The following is a 23,342-nucleotide window of genomic DNA, read 5'->3' on the forward strand; positions in this document are numbered from 1 at the left end:
CAGGCTTATTGGATTAGAGTCCCATCCTATGACCTCACTTAACCTTAATTACTCCTTTAACAGGAATATCTTCAAATACAGTCACATTGTGGGTTAACACTTCTACATATAAATTTGGGGAGGATACAGTTCAGTCCGTAACAGTCACTGTGAACAATTAGATGAGTGTATCTAGTACAGAGTTAAAAATACAATACTACTAAGAAAATTCAGAACGAAGATTTTGATTTGTGATTTATCAGCTGTGGAAAATACGGATAATACCATTCAATTAGAACATGAAGTAAGAAGTTAATCAGAACAAACATGAAGTCCTGAGATACACCATGGTTTCAGAGGGAAGGACAAAAAGAGAAGACAGCACAGGAGAATGAGAATGTCATAGGAAAATTAAGACAAACTGATCCTAGGAAAGGAATGGATTTAATGACTTGTTGAAGTGTCAACAGCACTAGATGCTATAAGGAAGTCAAGTATAGTTAGAACTGAAAATGGCATTTAATTTGGCAATATGAAAGTCTTTAAACATCTTGACAAGTACATTATCAGTAGAGTGGTTGGGGAAGAGGCAGATATTATTGGACAGAGGAGTAAAGAGAAGTTGAGTAAGTGGGTGCAGGAAGTGTGGACCATTCCTTTCAAGATCTTGTGAAGTGAAAGGAAAGGAGAGAGAGAGGAAGCATCTTGAAGAGACATAGAAAGAAGGTGAACAGATCTAGTCCATGGAAGTTGGACCAGGCTTACGATAAGAGAAAATGAAGACATGAACTTAGCCTCAGGTTACTTTTCCTTAGAATTTCTACTCAGTCAGTAAATAGCAGTGCAAAAATATCCATAACTAAGATAGAAAGATACAATGAGTAGATACAGCTTTCCTATGACCAACCTCAATACCTGATGTAAAGTGACCAATCTGCCAGGCAAGGGAAGCCAAGGCCTGGACTTACTATCTTTACAGGTTAAAGCTTAGAGGAATACTGTAGAATGGGGTGGGGTTAGAGAAAGGAAAACCAGCACAGAAAGGTTCACCATATTCCTATACATCACTAGAAATAAGTGCTGATCGCTATTATCCATTCCTGCATCACTGGACCCTATAAGACATTCCAGAGCTTTGGCCCAGCAGTCAATGACAAATTTACTTCACTTTTTAAAAAAATATAGAAGGCACCTAAACATGTTTGTAGACTTGACATGATTGTAGATCAAAAAGAAAATGAGGGTAGAGGAAAAGAGTCTCAACTACAAGAGAGAGAAAAAATGATCACTGAAGTCTTTGAGAGGACGAATAGAGATGAAATATGGCACTTAAGTGGACAATTTAGTGGTAGAGAGAAGGGAAGAAGGAAAGAAGCATTTGGTGAAGGTAAATGCTGAGATGAAAGAAATCAAGAAACTTCATGTCTGGTAGTCTTTATTTTCTCAAGAAGGAGGTGGCAAAGTAATCCCCTGAGATGGTGTTAATACATACTATATTAAATTATTTAATAATATCATATTAAATATATATATTATATTAAATGGCTCAAGAAGCCTGGAGGCTGTTTTGAACAAAGTTGTGAAAATGAACAAGGTAGGAACAGTGTGACACACAAAATGAAAAGCAAAACCTAGGTAACATTAAAAAAAAGGTAGAACCCCTAGTTTCCAGTCCAAACTATGTCAGCCTCTTAATACCTTCCCAACTGCTTACACCAGGTCTGAAATCACCCCCTCCAGGGAAGCAGCTCCTCTCTTCATGTGCCATGCCATCAGTGGGATCTAACAAGACACTCCATTTACTCTTCTTTCTTTGCATCTGAAGGCTGTGGGCTCTCCTATGCCAATTCTCACTTGTCTTTACATCCCTGGCCCCTATAACAGGACCTGACTGGTATAGACTAGTAGATGGCACACACAGATGAAATGACAATGAAGAAATAAACACCTCTTCAGTGATTAAAAAAAATTAATGCATCTTAGGTATGTGAGAAATTTGATACTGAGAATAAAACTGGCATGGTAATCAAGATTTGAAAATGTTTGTCATTTTAATCTGAGCCGGATAAAGCATAGCTGTGTCATAAATTTCCACACACGTTTGACAAAGATACCAAAGAGAAACCAATGTAAAGAGTATTAGATGTTAACCTCTTTGAAGATAGGCTGTTTTGTTTATTAAGCCTAATAAGAAGTAGTTATTCCATAATAATATGTTGAAGGAATACCAAGCGATCAATTATTACCAGTGCCAGGAGGAGGACTAACATTTAATTGATAATTATTTAAACGAAACCAAAAGTCGAATTGGCTTCGTGCAGTGGCTCATGACTGTAATCTCAGCATTTTGGGAGGCCGAGGCGGGCAGATCACTTGAGGTCAGGAGGTCGAGACCAGCTGGGCCAATGTGGCGAAATCCCATTTCTACTAAAATACAAAATTTAGTCAGGCTTGGTGGTGCCTGTAATCCCAGATACTCAGGAGGCTGAGGTAGGAGAATCACTTGAACCTGGGAGACAGAGGCTGTGGTGAGCTAAGACCTCACCACTGCACTCCAGCCTGGGTGACAGAGCAAGACTCTTTGTCAAAAAAAATAAACAAATAAAAATAAAAATAAATAAATCAAAAGTCAAATTAAAAATATTAAGAATAATAAACTATTCTTTTTTTCTATTTCTTATGTCAGAGCCAATGGTCCTTTGTTTGTGAATTTCAAATTCAAAGAGAGTAAGACAAATGACAAGGGAAGAATAGTGTTCACTGCATGGACTGCCTTTGAGCTTCCAACTTCATGTTTACTTGACCAGAAGTTTTATGTATGAAAGCATGTATTCTGAAAGTTAACACTTGTTCAGTCTCTGGATAGTAAGTACATGGGGTTTTTAGTTTTGTCAATTTTGCTTATTTGTATTTCCTAGTATTTCTGCAATGGAAGCAGTTAGCAGCAAAAAATAGTTGAATATTTTTCAATGAGCAAAGGGATGTAATAGTGTCCGTCAGTCAGACCACACCACTATTCGGTTCACAAAAATAACATGATTCTCTTCTACCTATTGCATTAAGTTCAAACTTCTCCATTTAATCCAGCACTGACCAATCCATCTAATTCCATTTCTCACACATTTACAAAACACAATTTCACTCCAGTTACCAAACAAAGCTCTCATTATTTATCCCTTGTAGTCACTACGTCTGCAAGCCATTTCCCTTGGCCTTTTCCAATTCATATTCTTCTCCTCTTTTCAGGTCCCTGACATTTCACTGGAGTTTTGTCTCTTCCAACAAACCTTTTTTTTTTTTTTTGGTTCCTCATGCATACTTAACTCTGTGTTACAGGAATGCCTTTTTAGGCAAGTAAGTACGTTAAAGGTCATGCTGCATTCTTAGAGTGTCCTTTAAAATGGAAATATCTGTGTTAACAATCTCGGCTAAAATGCAAGGTTAGCTGCTCTCCAGTAGGATCCAAAAACTGGGTACAGATCTCCTCAGGTATACTCAAGTTTTCATAATGCATTTCATTAGAGTTGGACATTTGCATGAATGTATTAGACCAAGTGTCCTCTTTTCTCATCTGGAAAAGCAGTATTCTCTTATCGTCTTCTGGATCATTGACCTGACTACGGAAACTCTGTCAGGACATTTTTGTTGGTTAAATTTTAACGCTTTCAGCTTTCTGACATTAGAAAGCAGAAAAGCCTCAGTAAAGAAGAATGGGAATAGACAAATCCTGTTTCTGTCTGACCTACTAGTCTGTCTTTATATTTAGACTTTTTTTTTTTCTTCCACAGACTATTTCTAGTAGAATGCCTTTATTTCACATTTTTGAAGATGGAACAAAACCTGGTAATTTTAGGTTTTTCCAATGGTTTAAATATTTAAGCTTTATACTTTGCTACTTCAACAGGATGGATAATACAACTCAAACATTTTTATCTCAAGGAAAAAATATGTGAAGATGCCATTTGATTTGTTCATTCTTGAATTTTGTGGCCTACTATCCATGAATGAAACACAATGCAGAATCTTTATTGGCAGCACGTTAGCATTCTTTTTTTTTTTTTTTTAACTTTACTTAAAGTTTTGGGATACATGTGCTGAACGTGCTGGTTTGTTACATATGTATACATGTGCCGTGGTGGTTTGCTGCACCCATCAACCCGTCATCTAGGTTTTAAGCCTGGCATGCATTAGGTGTTTGTTCTAATGCTCTTTCCCCTTTCCTCCCACCCCCGACAGGCCCCAGTGTGTGATGTTCCTCTCCCTTTGTCCACATGTTCTCATTGTTCAGCTCCCACTTATGAGTGAGAGCATGCAGTGTTTGGCTTTCTGTTCCTGTGTTAGTTTGCTGAGGATGATGGTTTCCAGCTTCATCCATGCCCCTGCAAAGGACATGAACTCATTCTTTTTTATGGTTGCATAGTATTCCATGGTGTATATGTGCCCCATTTTTTTACCCAGTCTATCATTGTTGAGCATTTGGGTTGGTTCCAAGTCTTTGCTATTGTAAATAGGACAGCACGCTAGCATTCCACTAGTATATTACCAATATTAAAATGTAAAATGATTGGTTTTCCAAATACTGCAATGACATCACCTATAACTGGGAATTAAACACTGGGTACACATGGACATAAAGAAAGATGGGAAAAAGACACTCTGGTGATCACTAGAGAGGGAAGAGAGTGATGGAGGCAAGGTCTGAAAAACTACCTATTGGGTACTATACTCAATAACACGGTGATGGGTTTATTTATGCATCAAATCTCAGCTTCACACGATTTACCTCTGTAGCAATCCTGCACATGTACCCAATTCTAAAATAAATTTGAAAACGAAAAAAAAAATATTGGTTTTCACACCAAGGAGCTGATAGTCCCAGGGGTGAGAGGTTTTATGCACGTACTACTTTAGAAGATAGCAACAGCAGGTAAACGATGGTACGTGATGTAAACACATGCCTGCTCTCAAGATGTGTATGATTAATATCCTAACTCAGTGACACAGGTGGTTAATGTTAATTCAGAAAAGAAAAAGATAAGTCTGGATCAAAAATTTTAAAGACAACTTCTTTGTAGAAGTTATAATCCTGCTGGACACTGGGAATTGCCTACATAGAAAACAGAAGGGAGAGGGAAAAATAGAGGGAACTAGTTCTTCTTTGAGTTTGTACGTAGTTAAAACAGAATCTTTATTTTTTCATTTTCTGCATACATATACTTGCCCACATGTGTATGAATATGGGGGGTGTGTGTGTGAGTTTCGTCAGGCCTCTGAGCCAGAGTTCATCCATTATAACCCCTGTGACCTGCACATAGACGTCCAGGTGGCCTGCAGGAGCCAAGAAATCTGGAGCAGCCAAAAAAAAAAAAAAAAAAAAACAAACAAACAAACACAAAAAACAAAAAACAAAAACAAAAACAAAAAAACAAAAGAAGTGAAACTCCAGTTCCTGCCTTAACTGATTAACCCAAAGTTGTCCAAAACTTTTAGGTGATGACTTAACCAACAAAAGAGGACATAGTAAGGGTTCATGTACCTTTGTCTCCATTAGACCTTTCCCAAATCAGTCAGCGTCTGAAGAAAATGTTCTTTCTCATCAGACCCCACTCAATATATACCTTATGACATTCCACCACTAGGACTTGTTCCGGCCCCATCCTAACTGATCCATGGACCCTGTGACATCCTTCTCCAGGATGATGAGTCTCATGATCTCTCCACCATGTGACCCCCACCTGCTGACAACAGATAACCACCTTTAACTGTAACTTTCCAGGCCTACCCATCCCTACACGGCTGCCCCCTCCTATCTCCCTTTGCTGACGCTCTGTTCGGACTTGCACCCAAGTGAACAAACAGCCTTGTCGCTCACACAAAGCCTGTGTAGGTGGTCTTCTATACGGACTCATGTGACAAGCTCGACTTTCCCTTTTCAATGCTTTGTTTCCATTATGCTTACGTCTGGAGGATTTATTCTATTTTTATGATCTTTCAGGTTTAAAATGAAACTCTCATATGATGTGTGCTTTCACATGAGCACGTTTTCCTCCCAGGTTTAAATAACTGTGCAGTTCCCCAAAAGAAAAGTACTTTTTAAGAACAACAAATAATTACTTTGAGGCCTATTTTAAAACACTCCTATTATTCCAAATGGCGCAGGTATGCTGAGCAGGGAAGTCGTCCTCACAGAAATAAAAAAGAAGAAAAACAAAACACCCTTTTGAACTCACAGTGTCTGACAGGCATTGTGTTTAATCCTCACATCCCAACATGCTGGCATTTCTCTAGACCCATGCCTAAATTCTGTGGCATACACATGGGCTAAAGAGATTTATGACTCGAAAAAGTTATTTTATTTAAAGGCATGCATAAATTCTAAAAGCCTGGAAATTCATTATTTAATAGCCTCCCCTCTGATGAAATCCTCTTTTAGGAGATTTTGAATATTTCTTTAAAACATTAGCTAATATAAAACAAGATGAAAGTAACTAGATATCATCCAGATAAATAAGACGGATTATTTTCTTTCTTTCTTTCTAGTATCAAAGTTTTCAATAGCTTCTTAAATATATGTTGTATTTTAAAAAGTGCTTCAACTTAATCATTATTTTGAGGAACTAATATAAAACATGACCCTACTCTTCTCCAAGTTTATAGTGATGTTTATGGGGATAGCATGAGAATGGGCTTTCTAGGCTTTCTTTCTCAGAATTATCAACGTGGAAGTGTTTTCTTTTCTGCTGTGGTTTTATGGGAGCACAGAGGCTTCCCTGCTTAGAACATGCATCTTTTAATGAAAGGGATATATCACTCTTCACATGTCAGTCATGTCACAAAAATTACTGCGAGTTGTTAGAACAATTGCCTAGTTTGAGGTGAGGAAAATCACCTGTCACCACTGACAGAGAATATAAAGTGGCAAGGTCAAAACTGTACATTATACTTATAAGGCAAACTGCCTATATCATTCTTGAAAAGTTAACATATTACTGAAAATTTAATGACAAATTCTTATTATTTTGATCATATGAAAGGACAGTTTAAAACATGTACAATCATAACATTTGAAACAAAGGACTTGTTTCCCACTCTCTGATGACAATGGTCAGATTACTAGAGCAACCTCCAAAGGCATGCATGTGCAGTAAGAGACTGGATGTTTCTAAGGCTGCCAGGGAAATCAGTCATAACTAAACCAGAAAGGTCAGGGTTTCATGCTTTGAGTTTTTCACTAATTCAGAAATCAAATTGTCACTCTTTTCACCAGAAGTGGAGATTATGAATTCAGCATTCAGCTATCACATGGAGAAGCTCACTGCAGAGAAGAAAAGGAGAACAGAATGAAAGGTCTAGTTGGGAGGGGAAGGTTGTGGAATAGGACACTCTTGTAGACAAAGTCGTGTCCTGATTACGTGAGGCCAGGAGAGGCAGGGCATAAGAGGAAACGGTGTACCTTCTATTTACTAAGAGCTCAGGTTCTAGTGTTGAAAAAGAAACGGGTTTAACTTCTGCCCAAACTCTTATCAGACATGTCACTTTGGGCAGAGTACTTATCTGATCTTCATTTTCTCATCTACAAAATGGGTATTATGACAAACCTGTTTTGGGAGTTGGGGAAGAATTAAATATGAGGGTAAAATGTTCTGCATAGTCCTGGTGTGTAAAATACATTCAGTAAATGGTTGGTTTAATGTTTATTCTTAAAACTAAACTTAAGGCATATTCAAAAATTAAGAAAATAGTGTTGCTTTTTTAACAAATAGCACCAGAAGCCTTGATATACTATACAACAACTTCACTGGATTACTGTTGAATCACCAAGAGGAAAGAATAAACATGTGCTTAGGGAACCAAAACAAGGAAACTGTACAAATAAAACAAAAATCAAAAGAGAGGGAGAAGATCAGAAAGGCTATAGGGCAGTTGTTTTACCTTTTTCATGATGTAAGTTTTATGTCATATTTAAAAATAAAATCATATTATAAGTTAGTCAATTAAAAATATATTGGAGAAGACATAATAATTTAAATATTTATATCCTCTAAAGAATTTAGCTTTGAATGAGATTAGAAGGCAGGGGATATCAAAAGATATCATTGAACCTAAAAGAAGAGAAGTTCAAACCAGAGTAAAGGCTCATCACCAGCTTCTTAAAGAAAGTGAAGTATGCTTTTATTAGAAGCTCATGCTAAAATATCTGTACCATGGTGTATATGCATTTGGTTCAATGAATTAATGGTGAAAATAATAGTTTTCATTAAAGTGAACCTTAATTCATTCACAGTAGATTCTTTCATTACTTTTATAATGTCTCAACTTAGGAAGTTCTTGATATATACCTTCATTCTTTTTCTCTGAGGTCGGACAAAAAAATAAATAAATGTCCCACTTTATTTTCAGTAGAATTTTTATGACTTTGTTTCAAAAACTTCAAAATCTATTGAGAGGCCAAACGTTATGCATCAGTAATTTTTATATCTTAGCATAACTGAAGTTATGAGCTTCTGCAATGAAGGAGTAGAGCATATATGTGGGGGATACAAGCGTGGGAAGTAGAGACTTTTCTGACAGAGGAGGCTGGCAGCACTCACAAAGGGAAATGAAGACAAAGAGGGAAGTTGAGGGTATTTTACAATAACACCAGAAACCAGCCTTGTTACTGCCTTTATTGATGTTGCAGGATAATCTTTTTTGAAATAGTATCTGCTGTGTATTTTATTCCCCCAAATTATAATTTTCCCAAACTCTCCACCTTCTAAAGTTTGTGCATACATTTCATTGGAGGCAGAGTGGAAGAAGCATAGAAGAAAAGAAGTCAAAGTGAGCTTAATTGATTAAAACAGGGCTTTGCATGTTTCCAATCTGAGGATCACTTTCACTTGCAAGACGTACTGAGACAAGAGGGGGTTCTGGATGTTCAACCTCTACGGAGGTCAACCAAAGAATAAATTATGATAGACAGCTAGGGAAGAAGGTATGGCATGATGTAGGATGTTGTCATCACACAAGAGAGGGAAAATAGTGTTCTACTCTGAGCTGGAAATGCAGCAGCAGTTCGGAGGAACACTGCTGGGACTGAGCTGCTGCCTGTCTGCCTGGTAAGAGAGTCAGTGTCTTCCAACTCCAAGGCCTTCATCAAGGCAGGGAAGTCTGAATGAGAACTTAAAATGAGACAAATCAGGAGAATCCAAAATCATGTGTAGCTTCTGTTCTTTTTTCCAGCTGGGAGTCCAGGGGAAAATTACTTTGCAAGAAATCCTGCATCTTTATAGAATTGCCATCGGCACTGACATGTAGCCCTGTGTGCACTCTGGATAAGCAGTAGTCATGATGACCAAAGTAAGGTAGATATACAGGTGCAGCCCTCTTGAGGCATAAAGAGGGCCCTGGAATGGTGTTTCCAGTTTATCTGTGGCAGAAGGTGGCATGTGGGAAATCTAGATGATAGAGTGTCTGCCAAAGTGCTAAAAGGACACAGAACAGAAGGTCCTCGGACCAGGAGAGGAGAGAGGAAGTGAGCAGATCTGACACAGAGAGGCCAAAGCAGGGATCATGGACCAGTTACACCAATAGTGGATACTAGCAATAATCTGAAAATTATGGAAATAAGCCAACTCCACGTATCTTAGCACCATGGTATTAAGCAAGTCTTCCCTATGTTAAGATGCTGCAGGGGAAAATAGAAGAGGGAGAAGGGGAATAAGATTTGAACTGATGGATTTAACTGAAAGACAGACAACATGCTTTACTCTAGAAACCCATTGATATCTTAAATTATCAAGATCAAGTTTTTTCTTTCCATTAGTAGTATGAATGGGAAGTTGACTAATTGTATAGAAAAGAAAATAATTTTAATTATAAATAAGAATAACAAACATCATCTCATTGAATACACACTTCCACAATAATTCACACATTTTAGAAACAAAAGTCATCTCGTTTTTATTTCACTATATGTCACAGTGCAGACCTTTCTCAGTGGAGTTTAGATCTGTGTACATTATTATCATTAATGGCATCATTATTATCGTTATCTTTTTTTTAGAAAGAGAAGGTGAGAAGAGGAATACCATCATTGCCTCTCACTTAACCACAGCAGCAGGCAGGGGACCCAAATACTCCAATCCTACCTGGAATACATTCAGGGCAATGACATGCTTTCTTTCAAAAGAGCTGTCAACAGTTTTACCTTTCTCATTCTCTCTTGAACCCATTTCAGACAGGGTTTTTCCCACCACCACACTACAGAAACTGCTCTTATCAAGGTCACCAATGACATTCAAGCTGTAAATTCACTGTTAATTCTCCCACCTCTTCCTACTTGGCCTATTGGGAATAAGAGACTGTGGACCTTTCCTTGAAATACTTTTTCTGTTTAGCTTTCAGGATACTGCACTTTTTGTTGTGCCTCTGCCTCTAACTGCTGCATCTCAGTATCTCCAGTTGTTTCTTCTCATTTCCGTAATCTGTACAAGTAGAAGTACCCTAGGCTTCAGTCCTAGGAACTCTTATGTCTTCTCTCCTCCTTCCCTTGGTGATCACATCTGGTCTCATAGATTTAAATACCATCTATATGCTAATGAGAAATCTACATATGCAGCCTAATCTGTCTCTTGAACTCCAGAATTTATAAGTCCAACTATCTGCTTGATTTTTCTAGTTTGATGTCCAATAGGTGTTTTACATGTAACAAGTCCAGTTCTGAACTCTCTATCTTTCCTATCTAATCTCTTCCTGCAGCTTGCTCAACTCAGTTGTCAACTAATTCCTCCCAGTCGTTCAGGCAAACCACTTGGAGACATCCTTGATCCCTGTTTCTCTCCAACACCACATTTAATCATTAGGAGGGTCTATTATATATATCCAAAATATTCATTATCTAACTGCTTCCTACTACCTTCAATTCTACCCTCCTTGTCCAAGCCACTGTCATCTTTCCTGGGTTATTGTAATTGTTCGTAATTGTGGCCTCCTCCACCAGCTCTTGCCTCTCCATACATCTCACGCTGAACCTCAGGCACAGGGCCCCCACTAAAGGTAGGAATGTTACGTCACTCCTCTGCTCAAAACTTTCTCTTTAATTTTGCAGTAAAAATGAGGCCCTGAGTTTGCTAACCTATTTCCAATGACTTGAACAATCAGGGCCTGCACTCGGTAGACAGTCATTAAATATGTGTTGTATGAGTTAAGAATGAAGAAATAAAATTTCATATTATTATTCAAAGTAAGAGCTAAGGTCCTTATGGTGAGCTATGAGGCTTTCACATTCTGCACCCTACACCCCCATTTCACCTCTACCCTCTTTCCTGCTTCTTCCTTACGGCTAGACAGGGTATTCCCCAAATCTAACAGGCACACTCTGGCCTTAGCACTAGAAGACTTGCCATTCCTTTTGTTTGACATGATTTTCCACAAGATAGCTCTATGGCTCTTGTGCTGTCTGTCTTTGGCAAAAGCTTTTATGAATCCTTTCCTGACCATCTTATCTAAAACTAATACTCACCTGGTATTGTCTTTTCTGCTTTATTTTCAACATAACATAACATAACATAACATAACATAACATAACATAACATTTATCTTTATGTAATGTGCTATATGTTTTCCTTATTTTTAAATAAAATCTCCTCCCCAAATTCTTGAATATAAATGTTGGTGTGTATTTCTTTTTTCTTTTTAAATCTTGTTTGTTTATTTATTTTCTCTTAATGCCTAGAAAGGTAGTATCTGGCATAGAGTAGGCATTCACAAAGCTTGTGTTGATTTAATGAGTTAATCAAGCCAAATAATGTGAAGAAGGCCTGGTTTGGGTCACTGAGGAGCAGCATATGGAAACGAATAAATTAGAAAGTTTGCAATATGAAATGGAATTAAATATGCTCAGATATTACTCCTGACATTGCCGCTAAAGGACTGTATCATCTTAAAGTATTTCTTGTACTTGAAAAATTTCAGTGGCCTCATCTTCAGATAAAAATTAAGATAATCCATAAGATCCCTTGCACATCTGATTTTTTAAAATATTAATGATAGATTTTATAGTCTATTCTTTGGTCCCATTTAAGAAAACAGATGTTTGTATAATTATTTAACTCTTACGTATTTTTATCAGTCTGGCTTTTGTGAAGATTACATGCAATATACCATTTTTTCAAGGCTTTTTTTCTCCAAAATGTAAATAATAACAGAAGAGAAAGTTTATAAATTTTGCTGTTAAACTTTGCAAAGTAATGATGACATGAAGTAGAAAACTAAAATTCTACACACACACACATAGAGCTGAAATGTATCAGAAAAAATATATAAAGCAATTTCCTTTTCCAGGCATTTTTCTCCCAGCTGGTCTAACAACATACATCATTGTGGCTTCTAAATTTTAATTTACAAGGAACAAATATGGTAGTTTTATAGGCTTCTGGCCATTGGAAAATCACTGATTGCAAGGCCCGTCTCCTCAGAAACGAATCAAAAGGTGACATATTCTGTTAACTTCCTATTATACATTCATAACATCATCTTTCAATTCGGTGTCATAAAGAATTTATGTAGGACATTAATCATGCAAGACCACTAAATTGTTCTCATTTCAGTGATAATTGTTTACTCTTATAAATGGTTTGTGTTGAGTTGCAACAATTCAGCTGAACAAAATATATCTTTACCAGCCTGCATTGGGAAACAAAATTAACGTATAGATAGTAGAACCAAACTGAATATATAATACAATTATTAGAAAAAACTAAAATTGTATAGAGCTCTTCTCTTTTCAATGACAAGAGCCAATGACATTAGGATAATTCTGTCACCTTCAATAAAATGAATCTTGAAAAACAAAATGAAACAAAACAACAACATCATGTAGAATCAACAAACATGTAAAAACAAACCCTGTCTAATATCTATATGACATTGTGGACCCTGAAATCAGGTAAAGTGTCTTGTAAAGGAAACATAATGCACCTTGCTAGTCAATGAAGCTAAACTTAATTAAAGGGGTGTCAATCATTTGCTGGGAACAACAGAAAACAAAACCTACCGTTAAATTTATTCCGTATGGCCTTGTGAAATGTGCATGAGAACTGTAAGTCTTATGATCTGATTGTTAACCTGGCCCTGCTATGCTTCTGTAACCTTAAGACTGACGTCCAACCTTCTATTGTCTCAGTTTTCTCATCTGTAAAATGAATGAGTTAGACTCCCTCATCTTGTAGGTTTGACCTAATGTCAACACCTTATAAGTCTATGTGGGAACTCAGCTAATCAAGACCTGTTTTGTTCTTTAAAGCAGTGATTTGAATGACTTGTCATCTGTTTTTAGATTTCTCTGCTGCCTGCTGAATAAAGTAAGAACAGGATCAGTTTGAGACAGCCCTTTCAGCCCAAGGGTGCCATAACTAATGGCGCTGTCTGTTTCTGCTTTCTAAATGGAATCCTACTATATATATTTTTTTTCTGCGGTAAAGTGTCTACTTTATGAGCATAATAAATAACAATCGCCCTTTAATGGCAACTTTAGCTGTGACCATTATGGCACAATTTAAGTGCTTAAAAACACTAATGGGAGTGATACAATGTTAATTATACTATGACTATGAAGGCTGCTGTACACAAGAACTCCTGCAAAATTAAGTAAAACCCTGGTTAATTCTAATTACAGTCTGTCTAGAGGAGATAAGAGAAATTAAGCACCTCTTTTTTGAGTGCATTCCTAATATAACAGCACAATTTGGCCACATTGGTTGAAAAAAACATTTCAAGTGACTCAGAAAGTAGGATTCTGAAATAAAAGAATTTTTTTCCGTTTAAATAAGAAAGGAAGAAAGATGAATTACTTATACAGAAAATGCATCTTTACCTGAAACAATGCTTACATTCTTGCCTTAAAGCCTAAGGTAACCCACTTTTAAAGAGCTCATTCATTAATCTGTCAGAAACAAAACAATATCATAGCAGTTTTCCTTATTTTAAAATGTGTTTTATAAACTATTTAGAAGAAATATATTTAAAAAACAAAACCACGAAGATCATCCTTCATCTTATCATCTATGGAAAAATTGAAAACCAATTTTTCAATATTTATTTCAATTATTTTTGATTCTTTCCAAAATGTCTGTCACTTCCTCTCTTTCCTCTTTTTCTTTCTACCATTTATTGAATGCCTTCTATGTACCGGAAGCTCTATGTACTAGAGCTAGATATCTTTTAAAATGGGTAAAACAATTTTGCTGCCCTTAAGGGGTTTAGAGTCTAACAGAGAAAAAAAAACCTGTAAAAGCAAAACAACGGTTTTGTTTACACCTCAATATCTGTTATTAGATATACATGTTTCTTTCTTTGTCTTCCAGTGTAATTTTTTTCCTTTGAATTCCCTTGCTTTCCTTATTATAAATTGCTTTGCATAGATCTCTAACTCATGGGATCTTTATGAATCCAAAGTGAGGAGAAGAAATCAATTATTTGATTTATCTGATTTTATTATTATTATTTTTTTAGAAATAAGAGGGTCATAGGTTTTTAAGAAAACCCCCTGCTGGAAAGCCTGGCACATTTCAAAGTGCTACCATTTGAAAAGTGAGGGAACAACATTTCATAAATAATGAAAACAATTGTCTGGCAGTCTACAACTTCCAATAAATACAACTTCCAATACATATATTTTAATGGATCAAAAACCAAACACAGTAGTACAAGGGTAAGAGAAATCAACGCATTTTTAATGAATAAAAATGATAACTGATGGAAATCATTGAATTCCACTGAAAAATGTCCCATAATCTCTAAATTATAGGTGTTAGGAGAATAACCCAAACCATTAGAGTAAGTATCTGGGTGCTTAAAAATTGTCTCCCTCACCTTAAAGCATTTATTATCTATAAGGGACCTTCTAATTTGTCAGTATATCTAGATTTAAGTGGCCCATAGGGCATATATCAAACACCTGCCTTGGAAGGTTATTTCTCATTTTAGCGGTGCCACTTTTACAGCATTAGAGTAGCTTCAATGACATTTAATCTGCGCTCCCTTTGAGCAATAATCATATCATTACTCTTTAGCAAATGTTTCCAAATAGAGGATATTTTGTGGACTCTGATAATATATGGAGATCCTCAGCCTCACCTGCTGCCCAGTCAAATGAAACATAAAGAGGATTTGTACGTCAATTCACAAGCTCATTAACATCTGTTATGGTCATTTTCTAAAATTTGTGTTGCTTATGTAATGATTACATCATTGGAATCATTCATCTTATATTTTCAGCCTCTTCCGTACTGACTACAGCATTTACTATTGAGCATTGCCAGCATTTCTCACGGAACTTGTTTATCCCTCTATTAGGCTGTCGTTCAGTAGGAGCCTTGTTCCCATCACCAGAAAAGAGATATAAACAGTATTAGTAAGACTTCAACCTTGGACATAACTTTATTTTCTTCAGATTTTTCTGAGATTTTTCTCTGATATGTGAAGACACCACACACACACACACACACACACACACACACACACACACACACAGCATATTCACTTACCACTTCCTCCCTATCTTCATTCACTTGAAATCATTGTTTTCCAGATTGTTTCTTCCCATTAATAAACAATTATTTTTGCCATTTGCCTGATTTTTTTCCCATATGAAATTACAACATTGGAATCATTCATCTTATATTTTCAGCCTCTTGCCTAATAACTACAGCTTTTACTATTGAGCATTGCCAGCATTTCTCACGGAGCTTGATTATCCCTCTCTTAGGTTGTTATTCAGTAGGAGCCTTGTTCCCACCACCGGAAAAAGAGATATAAAAATAAACAACTTAGAGAAAGTATGAAGACTGAAAGAAATGTGCGGAGATAATGACAGAAAGTGGAAGCAGTACATCTGGTGTGTTGGAGAGTGAAAAACATAGGAATGAGCTCTAAGAAGTGGCACGTGGCATCAGAGAAGCTTGAGATGCCGCTGTGGAGATGGCAGGTGGCTGACACTAACTCTCTGTGTGACCTTGGGCTAGCCACTAACTTTATCTAGTACTAAGCTTCTTGTTTCATGTCTAAAACAAAGAGTTTAGTACCTTCGAAAGGTATTTCCAGAAGAATGTACAAAGGAAAAGGGCAGAAAATTCAAGACATGTCCAAGTAACAGAAGAAAGGCAAAAATGAGGCAAAATTAAAGATAGAATGGGAAAAGTCAATTAAAAGCCTGGACTTTATTCTGTAAGTGACTAGGCATCATCAAAAATCTATCCTACAAATAAAAGTATTAATCATTTAGTCTTCTCCTTTAGACAGGCATATCACACACTCACACACAAAAAACGGGACAATTTTGGTAGAATAAGTACATTATTCTCTCCCAAGCTTCTGTAAAGACTAAACAAACTTAAGGCATTTGGAGCTGGCCCTCTTTAAAGGAAAAAGAGACCAAAATTCTCCACTTGCAGTACTAGCTGGAAGTTAGGTCTAGAATATATACATATATATAAAAAATACGTTGTATATATTATATATAGTCTATATATGTGTAAAGTTATATATATGAAACTTTAAATAATTATATAATTATTATATTGTTATAATAATAAAGTATATAATATATACAGGTATCTATATCTATCTCTCTCTATAGAAATCGTTACATATAACATAAGCGAATACGGAAATGAGGGAGATATGACCTCTAGCCTCCATTTGATGGTACTCAGTTTAGTTCATTTCAGGACAAAATTGGAGGCAGAGATTTAGGGCAAGAGAAAAACAATTGATAATCAATTCTTGCAGCTCACTAGTTTTACTTATGCTAATAAGTACTACAGTGAATGTAGCATAGATAGATGAATCGCTGCAGGAAAATGGAGATAAATCATTCAGTGGAATCTTACTTCAGTATCCCAGGAAGGTAAATTGTTTGTCTAAACTCATAGTTTCCTTTGGATTGTTGGATTCAGGGTGATTTTTAACTTGTTATTTCTGTACTTAAAAACACCATGTAGTTCTCCATGAATTTAGAACTTATTTATGAAGAAGAAAAGAACTTGTCTGTTTGTATTTTCAAACTTGACATTTTACTTTTCAAATTAATTTTTACACATACTGCCTTGGTTCTCCTTTTTGGTCAGCTATATTTTATTGGACTGATGAAGAAAGATGGAGAGTGACAGACAGACACATGGGCAAACAGTTGGAGTTAGGAAATAAGCAGTGGGGTGAATAATCCCCAAACACAGGGTAATTGCAAGGAAAATTTCATTTGGCTCTTGAATACACACAATGAGTTGTAGAGAATAGATTTACTTCTCTAATTACTCTATGTTGTACTTGGGCCAATGCTGAAATGATTTCACATTCCCTGGGCATATACCAACTGTTGGGGTGAGAAGGGGCCCATAAACATACTGGATACAGAGGGAAAAACATTTTTTTGCATCACACACAATGCAAAATGCTATTCTTAGAGCGTTGTCTGTATTATTACAAAACTAGTTGATTTCTTTAATTTAGATGAAGGATTGCACAAAGTTCTTGAAAAACAAAAACATAAATCAAGTTGATTTATTTATTCTGATTTGATCACCCAAACAGCTAACTTCAAGCCACATATAGACGCACATATACTCAGAGTGAAATATATGGTCATGTGGCTTATAAACATTGATCATCTTTCCTAGTTTATATATAAAAAATTGAAATTGAGTTATATTTAATATACAAATACCATATTTATAATAACTCTATAAGAATAATATAAACTTAGAAAGAAGATATACTTCTGCAGGTCATTTCTAAAAAGAACTGCAGACAAAGAAGGCAAGGAACAAAAGAAAATACATATATTAGGCTAGAGTTTTTCCACCCTTTACTTTGCAATGAATATGGTAGTTATCTAGAGACACTTCACCATTATTTAACCCATATTTAACAGAACGATATAGGCATTGCTATTTTTCCATTGAGAAAGTTGAGGCTTGCAGAGTTTGATAAGCTTATCGTAAACATGATAGAGATTTAGTAAGTAAAATATTTCAAATTTGGACCCAGACAAATCTGTTTTCAAAACTTGCTTCCGCTATTCCTGCCCTTTCCCCCATTCCTGCCCTTTCCCCCATTCCTGCCCTTTCCCACATTCCTGCCCTTTCCCCTATTCCTGTCCTTACCCCTCTTCCTGTCCTTACCCCTAGTCCTGCCCTCTCCCCCATTCCTACCCTTTCCCCCATTCCTGCCCTTTCCCCTATTCCTGCCCCACCTCCCCCACCTCTGCTGTTCTCCTGGGCCCTGTCAATGGTTGGCGACAATGACTAACTGGAATGACCTGACGACTGGGACCTCCACTGGAATCATGCCGTGCAGAAAGCAATTGTTGGGCAGGGCGAGGTGGCTCACGCCTGTAATCCCAGCACTTTGGGAGGCTGAGGCGGGCGGATCACTAGAGGCCAGGAGTTTGAGACCAGCTTGGCCAACATGGCAAATCACCGTCTATACTAAAAATACAAAAATTAGCCAGGCGTGGTGACCCATGCCTGTAGTCCCAGCTACTTGATAGGCTGAGGTGGGTGAATCGATTGAACCCGAAAGGCAGAGTTTGCAGTGAGTTGAGAGCACACAGCTGCAGTCCAGCCTGAATGACAGAGGGATCCCCTGTCTAAAAAAAAAAGAAAGAAGCAATTGTTGCTGCAACTGTTTTTTCACATCAAACTTCTGGACAAATAATACGAGAGGCACCTTTAAGAAAATAATAGTAATAAATGAAGAAGAGAATTCAATGTTTTCTATAGTATGCTGGGAACTCACTCTAAGAGACAGTCCAGTCCAGATATGAAAGGTTACATTCTGAAGCCTGATGCTAAAAATCAGAAAGGCCCTTCTTAAAATTCAATAGTGCTTTTCAAATGTTTTAAAATGTTTGGTTTGTTTTGTTTTGTCAAGATGTGGACTACTACCATCCTATAATGTAGAGGTTTCTTGAGATTATTTGATTTATGTGAATTTTGCATTTAAAGCACAGAGACTGATGAGAATTAGAGGCTGCAAGGTCCCACAGTGGAATAGACCAGGACTAAAATATTGGTCACATTATTGATTTGGACCTGAGTTTCTTACAGAGGAAAATGAGAAGTTGGACTAGACAACTGGTAAGATCCTTTCCAGCTGTAAAAGCCAGTGACCGTAAGCACTCTGATTCTCAATCCACTAATCTGTGTACTCTTTATAGGATGCTGTACTATTTATCATCACAGTTCTAGAAATCTTTTTTTTTTTTTTTTTTTGAGATGGAGTCTAGGTTTGTCACCCAGGCTGGAGTGCAGTAGCATAATCTTGGCTCACTGCAACCTCCACCTCCCGAGTTTAAGTGACTCTCCTGCCTCAGCCTCTCAAGTAGCTGGGATTACAGGTGCCCACCACCACACCCAGCTAATTTTTGTACTTTTTGTAGAGGTGGGGGTTTCACCATGTTGGCCAGGCTGGTCTCAAACTCCTGACCTCAGGTGATCCACCCGCCTCAGCCTCCAAAAGTGCTGGGATTACAGGCGCCAGCCACTGCGTCTGGCCTAGAAATCCTTCTCATGTGCTGAGACCCAATGATGCAGCTCTTTGAGGGTTAATCGGAACGTGTAATAGAGAAAGGGAAGAAGGGAAGCAGCCACTCCCAGGTTTGGTGGAATCCCCTGACGCGGAGAGGGACTAAAGAGGTATTTATATTGGGATTATAAGATAATAAGGGGTCCCTATTTGAATGAGTCCTTGGGTGCTCTGAGTCTGCTCTCAGGCTTTTGGGCTGACCTACTTAATTCGCAAAATATTCGTTTCTTGATTCCCCCCCCCATTTCAGTTGCATTGATCTTGTCAAGGGTATCAATGCATCTGAGCACTGGGAAAAGGGAAAGACTGACTCAGATCAAAGGTACTTAAACCTTAAGCCAGAAACTTTAAGGAAAAAAAAAAAGGAACCTTAAATGGAAATACATACTTTGCAATTCACTTCCTTTCCCCTCTCTATTTCTATTTTTGTCTTATATCTCTTCTAGCAAAAGGATGAGCTTCATGTCTATCATTTTGGCAGTTTCCAATGTCTTAGTATGCAAATTCCCTGATACACAAAAGTGAGAGGGTAAAATCTGGGACATTGTAGTATAGGCCACAATGCTAGCTATTTTCTTAGAGATGTCAAGCTAGTTTATTAAAGTTGTCCCCTGACTGTCGTGTATTTACCAACCTTTAACCCTCTACCTTGCTTTGCTAGGTAATTGCAGACAGAGGGTTTGGGAAGGTTTAACCATACACATTTTAATTAATTCCTGAAATCATCAGTACAGTTTTTATACCTGTGCAAATGTCTTAATTGATATCAAGAGTCGGCAAACCCTTTTGTAAATATTTTCAGCTTGCAATTCGTACTGCCCCTGTTACAACTACTCGACTCTGCTCATGTAGTAGGAACACACACAAACAAATGGATGGCTGTGCTCCAATAAAACTTTGTTCACAGAAGTGTTGAACTTCTGACCATACATTTATGCCACAGTATTAAACTATCATTTTACATTAAATATCACTGGATATGTAATAAGGTTTTGGAAACATATTCCTTCTGTCTGGGTTCCTCATTCCTTGCCTTGCAGTGAAATCTTACTCCACTTTCTGAGTCCAGATCAAATATCACATCCTCTGGGAAGTTTTTCCAACCTCTTCTTCTTGTGGTCACCCCTGGTTCACCAATGAGTTAGTTTTTTTTTTTTTTTTACCAGGTGAACCAAAGACTTTATTTTTCAAAAGCAGATAACACCAAAGTACTATGTGGTATCCATATGCATTGCAAAAATGATAATTACTGGAATTTTCCAAACGTCAAATGAAGTAAGGGGGATCAACGGTTACCACTATCATTTTCAACCAATATACAGATGTTCGCTCAAGGTCTAGGTTTTATTTCTACATAGTAGTATTCACATGAGTTCCCTAGGCTGAATTATTGTCAAAACGAGGACTCTTGAAGGTCGAGCCCAGCTTTGTCTTGACTTCAAAGATGACACAGCAGCCAACCTAGAATCCTGGCTTGCTGCTTGAGTCCTGGAAATTATGTCTTCTGATGTTTTACAACAAGCCGTGTCTCTGAAAACTAAAAGCAGACTTCAGATTCCTCTGAAATAGCTCTGGTTCCCAAGTGTTCCGCACCATGCTACCCAGATATGCTCAAAATGTGCTTTCCCTTATCTTTCAAAACCCACTACCAGGAACCCAAAAGGGACCCCACTTTGAGAGTTCCATGATGAAGGTGTTTGAGAACCATATTAACCCCAAGTAAAGGCAGTGGATGAAATTATCCATTTCTTTTCTTTTTTTTTTTTTTTTAAGTGAGGCTACCTTGGCAAATGGGAAAATGACACCAATCATATGATTAAATGGTTTTATAAATCCTCCTCTTGAAATTATGTTCAGGCCCCACACGGTAGCTCATGCCTGCAATCCCAGCACTTCGGGAGGCCAAGGCAGAAGGATCACTTGAGCCTAGGAGTTCGAGACCAGCCTGGCAACACAGTAAGACCCCGTCTCTGTTTTTTTTTTTTTTTTTTTTAAAGAAAGAAATTTTGTTCAAAAGTATTTCAGACCAAAAGGAGGTCATAAAAACTGTTCATATAATTACTCTATGAGAAAAAAATCCCTGTATGGAAAGAGGCACTGAAGATCTGGCACAGAGAAACAAGGGGAGACAGAGCAGTGATAAAATCCAGCCCTAGTTTTCCAGCATGCATTTATGACCTCATGGATATGTCTGTACTGGGTGTTAATAGCCCCTCTTTGTACTTAAAAAAAAATTAGGAAATTAAAGTGAATCTGTCTGCTAATGAAGTCTGAAGTTACAGAATCTAAAAGCCAAGCCTGTAAAGTCTGTAAGGCAAGATCTTTATCATCAGGGATGGGAAGAGATGGATAATGGTAGGCACTAAAGGTTAGTTCAGCTGAGCTCCGGGCCGAACAGCCTCAAAAATAAGGCAACTGTGGCTTCTCAGTTTGAGGCTGCCACCAGAAAGGCCCATGGAGGCAGGGAAAAAAAGCCACTGATGGCAGATCACTGGAAGATACTCGGAGAGGGCAATGATCACTGTTAGATGGGAGGACTCAGGGTCACAGGGAGGCAGGAAACCGTTGAACTGATACTCAAGGGGAATGTCTTTGCAAGTCCTATGCACGACTCCAAGCAGCAGTTTCTGGGGTTTGGAGGTTTGTTAGTTTTGCGACATTTCCCCCCAAAAGAAGACATGAAGGTGGGCCCCCTGGAGAGGTGAGATCACCAGGGCAGAACCTCCACCAGGTGTGAAGCTTGATGAGAGGTGGAAAGGGCTTCCTGCGGCACCCGGCTCCCTCCACCTCTGGCTGAGTCCTACAAACGCTTGTAGGTGCCCACGAGAGCTCTGCAGTTGGGACAGTAACGGTCCACGTCCTGCAGGGTGTCCACGCAGAAGGGGATGAAGCAGCAAGCCCGCCACGGACCCCAGCAGGCACAGGCTCCCGCGGGACAGCCAGGTCAGAGCACCGGCTTACAGGACAGCTGACTCATGATCATCTTGTTGCAGGAAGGACAATGCATTTGGACAGGGCGGTCCAAAAAGGGGATGGGGTGCTGCACATAGACCGTCTGCACGGTGATTGGACTGTTACTGGGGATGGGCGCTGGCTGGGCAAAATACGAAGCAGGATTCATGCCCTTCCCTCCAGGCCCTGTCACCAGCCTCGTAGTTGGCCCAGGCATGGGAGCTGGAGGCTTGGGGTATTAACCGGTAAGAGCCACCGTCTCTTCATACCCGGGCGTGGGAGCTGAGGCGTGGGGTAATAACCGTTAACAGTCACCGTCTCTTCATACCTGGGCATGGGAGCTGGAGGCCTGGGGTAAAAATCGCTAACAGCACCGTCCCTTCATACCTGGGCATGGGAGCTGAGGCGTGGAGTAATAACAGTTAACAGCCACTGTCTCTTCATACCCGGGGGTGGGAGCTGAGGCGTGAGGTAATAACCGGTAAGAGCCACCGTCTCTTCATACCCGGGCGTGGGAGCTGAGGCGTGGGGTAATAACCGTTAACAGTCACCGTCTCTTCATACCCGGGGGTGGGAGCTGAGGCGTGAGGTAATAACCGTTAACAGCCACCATCTCTTCATACCCGGGCGTGGGAGCTGAGGCGTGGGGTAATAACCGTTAACAGTCACCGTCTCTTCATACCTGGGCATGGGAGCTGGAGGCCTGGGGTAAAAATCGCTAACAGCACCGTCCCTTCATACCTGGGCATGGGAGCTGAGGCGTGGAGTAATAACAGTTAACAGCCACTGTCTCTTCATACCCGGGCATGGGAGCTGAGGCGTGAGGTAATAACCGTTAACAGCCA

The 23,342-nt window shown here is 38.4% G+C and overlaps 1 protein-coding gene and 1 pseudogene across 1 annotated transcript in view; both read right to left on the reverse strand.

The window, feature by feature from the left end:
• Positions 1–23,342, reverse strand: part of ROBO2 (roundabout guidance receptor 2) — a 1,747,433-nt gene that overhangs the window by 1,129,805 nt on the left and 594,286 nt on the right. The window lies entirely within an intron of this gene.
• The window catches only part of LOC111521572, a 2,072-nt pseudogene continuing 772 nt past the window's right edge, over positions 22,043–23,342 (reverse strand).

This window comes from Piliocolobus tephrosceles, chromosome 2 (assembly GCF_002776525.5).
Source record: "Piliocolobus tephrosceles isolate RC106 chromosome 2, ASM277652v3, whole genome shotgun sequence".
Lineage (NCBI taxonomy): Eukaryota > Metazoa > Chordata > Mammalia > Primates > Cercopithecidae > Piliocolobus > Piliocolobus tephrosceles.